Genomic DNA, 11,376 nt, shown 5'->3' with positions numbered 1-11,376 from the left:
CATGTTATAACTCAAAAATCCAAAATCACGCATGTTGAAACACAATAATCATGCACGTTATAGAACAAATCACGCACGTTGTTGTACGTAAAGTGCGTTAAGCCGTAATGTACGATATATATATATATATTTAATATTTTGTTATAAAAAATCGCTACTTTTAGTAGCAATTTTTTTTTAACAAAATGTAGCGATTTTTTTATAAAAAAAAATATTAATTTTTTTTTGTCTTTTTAGGTATTTTTGGTTGAGTTCACATTTGTATAGTAACTTTGATAGTTAGTGGTAATTACAAAAATGTCACCCTGTCTTTTTGACTTTTCCATCAATTTGTATGTTTATTTAGTAGGTTAAGTTTATTTGTATTTGATCTTTTGCCTTCTAATATAAGGGGTATACATAGTAAGTGACACATACTTGAGGAGTATCGAGTTGGGTATGAGATACGATTTTACCAGATGTGATTCATGTTTTACCTAGAATACCGAATTGCTTAAGTTGTGGAATTGACTAAGAAACTGACATGAACTTGTTTAGGTTTGTGTCACGTCATACATTTATTCCTTTACTACATTAGAATAGCCCTCTATTTTTATTGTGAGTTTAGGAAAGAGAATAGTAATAAAATAAGTGTTTGTAAGTATAACAGATATAGAGATAAAGGGTTGTATGTGAGAGGTTCTTGAGAAATAAATAAAATGTAGAGAAAAATGTGTTTTTTAGTTGAATTAAATAGACGGAGATGAAGCCTCCAATGTGAATGTCTTCCCGAAGCTATGGTCTTCCCTAACAATGGTTTGTCAAGTGATGATCTCGCATTGTGAAGACCATCAGAATGGTTTTCCTTTCTTAAAAATGAAGCGTTACACTGATATACAGACTTTATTGTGTCGAAATTTATAGTAATTTGACAAATCACATAGGATCCCAAAGTACATGATATTTAAGACTTTGATCAATCTTTTTAGAATAATTTCACGATGAAAGCGATGCACGTTTTCCCTAGTAGGACGTCAGGTAAGATAATATTAACGAAATAAACATGTACGCATCAAATTTGTCCAAGCTTCTGGCGTCTAACTTACAATACAATAGCTCCTTATTACTTGTATACACTTGATAAATGATAGTCATGATTCACGTGGGGTAGATTAAGTTGTATACATATGTAACTATGCTTAATGGGGCTAGTATAATTTTTTTTTAGGATCTAGTGACTTGTATACCCTACCATGTTTTTATATGACCCATATGATGCATGAAATGAGCTAGTTGACACTTGACCCCTACAGTAAGAATTAAGAAACCGGGGGGGGGGGATGATAAGGAATATAAAGAAAAAAAAACCTATGGAATGTATGGACAATAAACAAACAATCAATTACATTGGGCCCATAATATGATACGATTGTATCATGTGGCAAAAGAGTATTGGCACACACAAACACGTTACGAGTGGTATCTTGTCACCAATATTAAAAATACACACAGGATTATACACGTGAAGTACTTACTCGGTTGATGTCCATGTGTTGATGACTAACGAAGGCAAAATTATTTTGTGGTCCTTCACTATTTGGTTGTACTTGCTTCCCCCGGATGGTCTAGCATAAATTGTCTAACTAAATTCGTTTTTATCTATTAGGGAAGATCCGTGATGTGGTTTAGAAACATGACACGACGAAGATATAAAAATTTTAAAAAAATAGACTACACCACACGAACATGATAAAGATGAAGGCTTGTTAGGCCATGGGGTGTGGAAAGGGATCGGGGAGCTGATGCGGCCTTAAGCCTCGACGAGAACCCCCACCCCCCCACCTGAGTGTTCTTCGGTGTCATCGGCGAAATCTCCCCGTCTCGAGCTCCACTTTTTATGACACATCTCTATCTCTCTCTGGATTCTCCCTTGATTATGGAAGGGATGAAGGGGAAGGTTGTAAGGTGAAGGTGATATGGAGATGATGTGGAGATGGGGGAATGGGATCCACACTTGTAACAACCCGAATATTTATATCAAATCCTAGCGTGACACGTGTCAAAAACTCTCCACATAATTCAGACTTGTTGAAGGAGAGGTATGAAAAGGATCAGGGCCGATCCAACGTTTTTGGAGACCCTAAACGAACAACAAAGTCGGGGCCCTTGTGATACTGGAACCTATAAAAATATCAATCGGCTAGCAAATTGTAAAATCAAGTCGTAAAATCACGAATACGAAATTGCAAAATTGTTTATTCTATAGTTAATTAATCACAAATCGCACCATCAACGATAATTGATTATCCCTAATTTTCCCCGATTGCCATTCACATTGGTTGTAGTTATCGAGGTCGCAAGTAATCAGGATTGCAACAGAGCGGAAGGTGCATAATTACGTTCAAGAAATCCATAACAACTAACATTACCAAATATTTAAAGTTACGTCCCATACCATAACATATCCAACAAAGTATTTATTACAGACATAGTATCTCAAAGACAAATAAATTGTTTCGACAACTCAGAATTTAATGTGACATTTCTAGACCTCCTAACTTGATTCCATAGCAGCAATCCTAGCATCTTAAACACATGTCACATACGTTAAAATAGAGGTCAATACACATAGTGTAAATGTGAGCATACAAGTTTAATAGTATAATAGATAGCAAAAAGCATTTTACGCATAACCAGCATGTAACATGTTGAAAAGTGAAGCTAGCAGGTTATCGACAATGAAATATGCACAAACATAACTGCGAGTTGTAGAATGCGCAACACATATCACCACCGTGACACGTGAAGTAAAACCCTTAACAACCCCTGTCCACGACAAGTGCTGAGTCCAAACTATAGTACTATCATTGCTAAGGTGTCAGGCAACAATCACTGTGTAAACATAACATACAAGCATTCATCGAGTAACATGTATAACATGCAATAACGGTCAGCGTATAAAAGTGTTTACGTTGTGTGTCGATTGTGATTTGAAATAGGTAACGTATGTAACACCCAAAAGTGCGTAAAGCAAAAAGGGTTCGAGTATATGCACAGATCGTGTTAAATGAATAACACAGCCTTGGATGGGATTGAAGGGAGCGCTGGAAAGTTAGCCTGATTACAGAACGATAGCATAAGGGATGAACGGTGCGTTAAACGATGTCGAGTGATTCGATCGGATGTCAGACCAGATGGATGTTCATCCGGACGGATGGCCATTCGGTCGGATGGTCATTCGTCTGGGATGGATGTGTTTGTGTATGATGTGACTTTGAAGTTTTCGTTGTAGCATTTTAAAATGAGAGAAGTATCTCTACCTTTCAGGTCGTCCGATAGAACGGTCATCCGGTCGGATGGTCGTTTGATCGGATGGCGATCCATTCCAGCTGAGATGTTTCTAAGATTCAAGTCTCCTGTTGGAATAGTCATTCGATCGGATGGTCATCCGATCGGATGACTATTCGTTGGAAGCTGTTATCTTTTGAAGTTTTGCAAAAATTTGATTAAGTGTTGAAAAGCCACAGTCATCCGATCGGATTGTCGTTCGATCGGATGGCTAACCGATCGGACGACGATCCTTTAGTAACTTGTTCTTTTTGAAAACTTGTAAAATCTGCTAAGTTAAAAAGTTTCGCGGTTTAACCGAGACGGTATGACAACGTGTCAAACAACGGAAACTCCACCAAGTCCAAGTCATCCGATCGAATGGGAATCACCCCGTCCGACCAGTTAACTGTTCTTGACGGAACTTCATGTTCAACCCGTTAAGTTGGTTATCTCGTCGATAGAAATCAGTTTTCAAACCGGCACTTTACTAGAATATGAGTAGAAGGCCTGAAAGAAGTTATATTCTATCGGTTTTGAGTAGCAAGTTAAGAGGATTGAAGAAATGTTTGAAACACTTGAATTATGTTTAGAGTTAGGTAAAATCAGTGTTAAAACATTGTGGAAATCAGTTAGGTTCGAGTTGTTCTTGGTGGAATGAAGTCATTCACCGGAGTTCATGAAGACCCGTGATGACGTCACCCTTGAACAGCCCAAAATCAAGTGATTTCATGGTGAAAAGTTGAGATTTGATGGTGAAAATGATGAGAAAGTGTGTGTAGATGATAGAAGTACAAGATTTGAGTTGAAAATTTACAAGAATCGCGAGGAATCGAGAGAAAATAGGCCAAGAGCGTGCTGGTCGAACGACAGCTGTCACATCACATGAACAGTGATGTGACAGGTGGTATTTATAGGTGGTGAGGAAGAAAGGCGGTGTGAGTGGTTCGATCGGAGGGCCTTCTGATCGGATGGCCATCCAATCGGATGGTTTGTGCGAGTTGGTTTTCGACTTTTGTTTCGTGCGTTGAGCGTTGCGATGCGTTTAAATGAGTGTCGAATAAGCGATGCGATAGTTTTAAATAATAATTACACAACTAATATAACTAACATACAACAACATAATTAAACCTTCATTTCCAATTCGAGATTGCGTTGCGATATGGTTGCGATTGTGTTTGTGATTATCACCTCTGTAGGTCCCCCTAACCCGTGCGGATCGCAACAGAATCGTCGATCTAACCTAGAGTGCGGAATCCCCTAGATCAGATTTCACAGAAAACGAGTAGAACAAGAATCAAGAACACCATACACTTTCAATCCGGTCTTCTATTGATTATCCAACACGAAGTTTACAATCAATTCAAGACCCACTAGAAATCTCTCAGCCAATCTCTGTAGATTTCTCTAACTCTCTCTCAATTCCTCTTGATGTGTACAATGTCTAACCTCAACCCTAATGCCAAGCCTTGTTTATATAGGACAAGGTTTGCACATGGGCTTTGGTCTGGGCCAGGCCATTCTCCAAGCCCATAACATAAGTAACTCCCTAACCAATACTGCTAAGCCCAATACAAAATATCCAAAGACTAAATAAACAAACTATTAAGCTGTTGTCACAAAACATGCACCAACAAACTCCCCCTTGACAATAGCTTCATTGTGTAACTTTGTCTTCAAACATCTTGCAGTCTTTTGGTCTTTGGATAGCGTCAGCTACACAGTTTCTGACATCAACAAACTCCCCCTTAGCTGATGCTTCCAATCTCCAAAACTTTCATTCGTTGTAGATCAGCGAACTAGCAATCTTTGGTTAAGCAAGTATCTTCAACTCTTCCAAATCTCTCTCTTTCTGCAATGTAGTAGAAGGATCCTACCATGCATCTTCACACGCCTTCACTTCACTTTCACTCTCAATCTGCACTTGACTTGTATTCTGCACTTCATTTTGATAATCACATCAATCTGTTTAGCAACACAAGCAAGTATCTTGAAAAACCATTTGCCTTTTTCACATTTAAAGATAAACCAATATTTTATCTTATCATGCAAAAACAACTACCCGTCAGTTCAAAATGGGAGATCTTTTAAAAGGAAATATTTTTTGGTATTTTTGATATTTTTCAACACACACTAAACTAACTAAACTAAACTCATAAATATTTACAATACTTCTTTTTGTGAGGATCATGTGCAAGAAGATCATATCAGCAAAATCAAACTGTTTTACACCATTAATTAATTCTTTATTTAATTTTTCGTGAAAAGCAATTCAAGACGATTACCAGTATGTTCGTCCACTTAAACAAAATGCATGAACATTTCAAGTACCATTACCGTATGATACGTTAAGGTAATATTATTATACCGAAATACGAGCGTGTCCCACTTCAGGATGTACCCCCGCGATCAAGGTTGTGACACTCTAGGTTTTTCCGAACGAGCACCTTGTAATATTTTTGTGTATATATATGTTATTAAATGAAAACGTGATCCTTTTTGCATTATAGGTGTTGTATGTATGTATTATATATATATGTATGTGAGTCGAGACCATGACTCGCAACCACCCGGTTGCGAGTGGGCCACTCGGTCTCGAGTGGGCCTCTTGGGCCGTAACCGGTTTGGGCCGAAACCCCTTAGCCTATTTTGAACCTTGTATAAAATTCCACCTTTCCCCACTTTCCTTCATTTTACACAACACACAAACACACTCCTTAATCTCTCTCACTAGAAAACCCTCAACACCACTTTCCTTCTCTTCCAACTTTCGGATCAAGCAAGGATCTCGGTCAAGGAATCTCGGACAAGATCACCATCATTCGGACACTTTACTTTCTCGGTTCCTTTCCTTTGTTTCGGCTCCTTCTTCTTCTTCACAACCGGTTAGTGTTAATTATTATTATATGCATAGGATTTATGTTGTGTTGAATGAACTATGAAATGCTTGGTTAGTAGTTTTATGCATGATTCTTAGGTTGATTTGTAAAGTTTGAAAATATGTGATAACATGTTTAAAATGGCTAGAAAATGGTAGTTTAAGAGTGTTCATGGCCAACCAATCTATGCTTCATTGTTTCTTGCAATATGAGGTTGTTAAACACAAGATTTCGGCTACAAAGTGTATGTTTTACTTGTTCTTGCATAATAATCTTGTTAGAAATATGTGATTTTCGGTCCAAATGTATGATTATGTTAAGGTGAAAACCCTAGAAAACTATGAACTTGTGATGAACTTGTTGAATGTGGTTTGAAGATTTCAAAAAGCCAATGTTTGATCCAATTTTACTAATAGACTGATTAGGAAAAGTTGTTAGTTGAACCTTATTGGCTATTACTCGATTTGGGCCTGATTACATTGTACTAATGGGACTGATGTATCTGAATCATCACGTGAACATGAAAGGGACAGCATTGCGACTCGCAACCGCACCGTTGCGACTCGCAACCATGGCAAGACAACTCGAGACCACACGGTTGCGACTCGCAACAATAGCATGACAACTCGAAACCGCGACGGTTGCTACTCGAGACTACGACGGTTGCGACTCGCAACCACAGCGTGACAAGCCGAGACCTCCTGGTTGCGACTCGAGACCACCTGGTTGCGACTGGGCTGTCCATTTTGGTTATTGGGCCGATATGTGTAATATGGGCTACCTGTTAACTGGATTATGTGTTGCTGTTTGACTGTGTAAATGTTAAGGCCGGCCCAATAACCCACTGTTTGATTTCATGCATGCAACGTGTTAGTTATGTGTAGATTTTACGTGATTGCTTGTACACCAAACCTGACCTATACCGGTAACCATGTTAGGACGTGGTGACCAACGTGTTTGACAAGTAACCTAATCTGCCGAGCAACCCAAGGTGAGTTCACACACTAAAAGCATGCGTCCCGTGGAGGGACACGAACAAACTACTAACTTTGGGAAAAATACTTTTGACCCATTACTCCGGGGGAAAACAGAATGGGTAATTACTATCTCCGGGGGAGATACGTTTGGATACTATTTATAAATCACAACTAGCCATGCTAAACGAAACTCTATCACCTTAAGTCCCTGCTTACAGTACCGATTAATCGCCGGGGGCGAACGGGTTATTAGTTGATAGCGCTATTAGGTTTGACAACCTCACACCGTGACCGGGGGAGATCGGGCGTGAACTAGTAGACCTTGCAACATGGTCAATGACGATAGACATTGACTCGGGGCACGAATTTATATTCCGTCAACAGTTTCGGTATCTACAGTTTAGTGAGCTTACAGATGGGGTAGCTCCCCACAACGTGATTATAAATGCTTTATCTAAACAACCTAAGTTTTTGGTAAACTAAAACTGGACAACCAGTGAACTCACTCAGCATTATTGTTGACCCCTTACTGCATGCTTTGCAGGTAACCCGTGACTGAGGAGCTGCTGCTTGGGGATGTGTAGTGTTCGTCAAAACCCGTGTGTTGGGTTTAACTATCTTGAACTAAGGACTATCTTTAAAACTACTTGGTTTATGCTTCCGCTGTTTTGTTAAACTAATTATCGAACTTAAACTATGATGTTGCTAACTACTTTGGATATTAAATATTTCTACTATTAATTCAATGCTCAGTATAATTGGTGGCTGGATCCTGGTCAGTCACGCCCTCAAAGCGGGTGTTTTCCGCAGGTGGATTTTGGGGGTGTGACAGATTGGTATCAGAGCCATTGGTTATAGTGAACTTGGTTTTAAAAAGGGGAAAAATCTTTTTGAGAAAAACCAGACTATAACCTGTGACTCGCGACGACACTACACTCCAAGTGCAAGGCTCGACACATTTGACCTCATAGCTCGGACTAGTGTTTACTTGTTTGCTTACCTTATGTTTCCTGTTCTGCTATACGTACTAGTGTGCCTAAATTAGATAGATACACCTCTCTCTTCTATCTCATTCTCGCTACATTACAACATCACACTCATACTGTGTTTTCTGGTTATGAAGACAATGAGTGGACGTGGAAGAGGAAACATCAACATGACTCAGGCTCAATTCACTAACCTGCTTAACACGGTGGCTGCAGCTTTCGCAGCTCACCCTGGAGGTAAACTCGATATCCTAGGATGTTTAGATCCTACCGCCACATCGCCTTTTATCCCTAAATCTGTACGCTTCGCTTCTCACGAACAGGTCAGCATGCACCTGCGCAACCACCCGTGTGTACCTTCAAAACTTTCATGGATTGCAAGCCTCTCCCTTTCAACGGCACTGAGGGTGCCATAGGTCTTCTGCACTGGATTGAGAAAGTTGAAGCTGTCTTTGCTATCTGTGAGTGTCCCCCTGCGAATTGGGTGAAGTTTGCTACTGCTACGCTTGAAGGAAACGCGCTTTCTTGGTGGAAGGCGCAAATTCAGATGTTTGGTTTGGACACTGCTAATGCTACTGCGTGGGAGGATTTTAAGGACATGATTAAGGAGGAGTACTGTCACCGGGATGACATCCACAAGCTTGAGAACGAGTACTATGCGCTTAAGATGGTTGGGTCAGAGATTGAAACCTACACCAAGCTGTCCAATGACTATGCTGCCCTTTGCCCAAACATGTCTCGACCCATGTATCGAAGGATCGAGTTGTACGTCAAGGGTTTGGCTCCAGAAATTCGAAGCCATGTAACTTCAGCCAACCTCACTACCATTCAGCCAATCGTTCGACTTGCTCACAAACTTACTGATCAGGCCGTAGAAGAGGGTAGGTTGCCCAAAAGGATCAGTGCTACTGTCGGGAGTTCTAGTGACAACAAGCGTAAGTGGGAAGGAAATCAAAGCAAGGATGCTAACCCCACTCAGGCCCCAGCACAGCAAAGGAAAACTGAAAACAACAAGGGCACTCAACAACAGGGTGGCTATCGCGGTAACCACCCCAAGTGCAACAAGTGCAATCGACATCACAGTGGGCCTTGTGGGAAAAGTCAGTGTCAACGATGTAACAAGATGGGGCATGAGGCCAAGGACTGTAGGAGTCCACGTCCCATGGGGCAGAACCAGCAGCAACAACATCACGGGAACGCTAAGGGTTGTTTCCAGTGTGGAGCTGAGGGGCACTATAAGAAGAATTGCCCTGAACTGAACCAGAACCGCAACAACAATCAGGGAGATGGAAACAACGATCAGAACAACAATGCTGGGAATGGTGCTAGAGGAAGGGCTTTTGTGATTGGAGCTGGAGAAGCGAGGAATGACCCCAATGTCGTGGCGGGTAAGTTCCTACTCGAGGATTGTTATGTTTCTGTATTATTTGATTCTGGAGCCGATGCTAGTTATGTGTCCCTACGTATTAGTAAGAAGCTTAAGCGTCCGCTTTCGTTACTAAGTTCTCTTCATATCGTCGAGTTAGCTAATGGTAGAAACATCGAGGCTTCACATGTTATTAAAGGCTGCAAACTAGAGTTGTCAGGTCAGACATTTAGTATCGATCTTTTCCCTGTTACACTTGGAAGCTTCGACGTCGTTATCGGTATGGATTGGTTATCCAAGCATCGCGCTGAGATCCTCTGTCAAGAGAAAGCAGTTCGTATTCCCCGCCGTTCTGGCGAACCCCTCATTGTACAAGGTGGCAAAGGTGGAGAAATCTCCGGCGTTATCTCGTTCTTGAAAGCCCAGAAGTGTTTACGAAAAGGGCACACTGCTATCTTAGCACTTGTCACCAACACGCAGGAAAAGGAAAAGAGGATTGAAGATTTTCCAGTAGTGCGTGACTACCCCGAGGTATTTCCTGAGGAACTACCTGGGCTCCCTCCCCACCGTCAGGTCGAATTCCAAATCGAGCTAGCTCCCGGAGCAGCGCCAATAGCTCGTGCACCTTATCGACTAGCCCCCGCAGAATTGAAGGAACTCTCTACTCAACTACAGGAACTATTGGATAAAGGGTTTATCCGCCCTAGTTCATCACCCTGGGGAGCACCGGTACTCTTTGTTAAGAAGAAGGATGGCACGTTCCGAATGTGCATCGACTATCGTGAGCTGAACAAGGTTACCATCAAAAATCGTTACCCTCTCCCGCGAATCGACGACCTATTCGATCAGTTGCAAGGATCGAGCTACTACTCTAAGATTGACCTGCGATCGGGCTATCATCAGCTAAGGTTCCGTAATGAAGACATCTCCAAAACTGCATTCAGAACTCGCTATGGTCATTATGAATTCCTTGTTATGCCCTTTGGAATGACCAACGCGCCCGCGGTATTCATGGATCTCATGAACCGAGTGTGCAAACCTTACCTCGACAAATTTGTGATCGTGTTTATAGACGACATCCTGATCTACTCAAAAAGTCAAGAAGAGCATGAACAGCACCTACGCCTTATCCTCGAACTCCTTCGCAATGAGCAACTGTATGCCAAGTTCTCGAAATGCGACTTCTGGCTTCGAGAAGTCCATTTCCTTGGGCACGTGGTTAACAAGGATGGAATCCACGTCGACCCTGCAAAGATCGACTCTATAAAGAATTGGCCTACCCCTAAGACTTCGACCGAAGTCAGCCAATTCTTGGGACTAGCGGGATACTATCGAAGATTTATCATGGGATTCTCAAAGATTGCTCAGCCTCTCACGGCTCTTACTCAGAAGGGTATGGTTTATAAATGGGGTGAAGCTCAGGAAACCGCATTTCAGACACTAAAGGATAACCTCTGTAGTGCTCCTATTCTCTCGTTACCTGAAGGAACTGACGACTTTGTGGTTTACTGCGATGCATCCATCCATGGGCTCGGTTGTGTGTTAATGCAACGCGACAAGGTTATTGCTTACGCCTCTCGACAACTCAAGACTCATGAAAGGAACTACACTACGCACGACTTGGAACTAGGAGCAGTGGTCTTTGCGCTTAAGATATGGAGACATTACCTGTACGGTACCAAGTGCACCATTTACACCGATCACAGGAGTCTCGAGCATATCTTCAAGCAAAAGGAATTAAACATGCGGCAACGTCGATGGGTCGAACTTTTGAATGATTATGAATGCGCCATCAAGTACCATCCGGGCAAGGCCAATGTCGTGGCAGACGCCCTCAGCCGAAAAGACACTACGCCCAAGCG

Source organism: Helianthus annuus, chromosome 13 (genome assembly GCF_002127325.2).
Source record: "Helianthus annuus cultivar XRQ/B chromosome 13, HanXRQr2.0-SUNRISE, whole genome shotgun sequence".
NCBI lineage: Eukaryota > Viridiplantae > Streptophyta > Magnoliopsida > Asterales > Asteraceae > Helianthus > Helianthus annuus.
The sequence above is the reverse complement of the archived record's forward strand: the minus strand, read 5'-3'. Positions refer to the sequence as shown.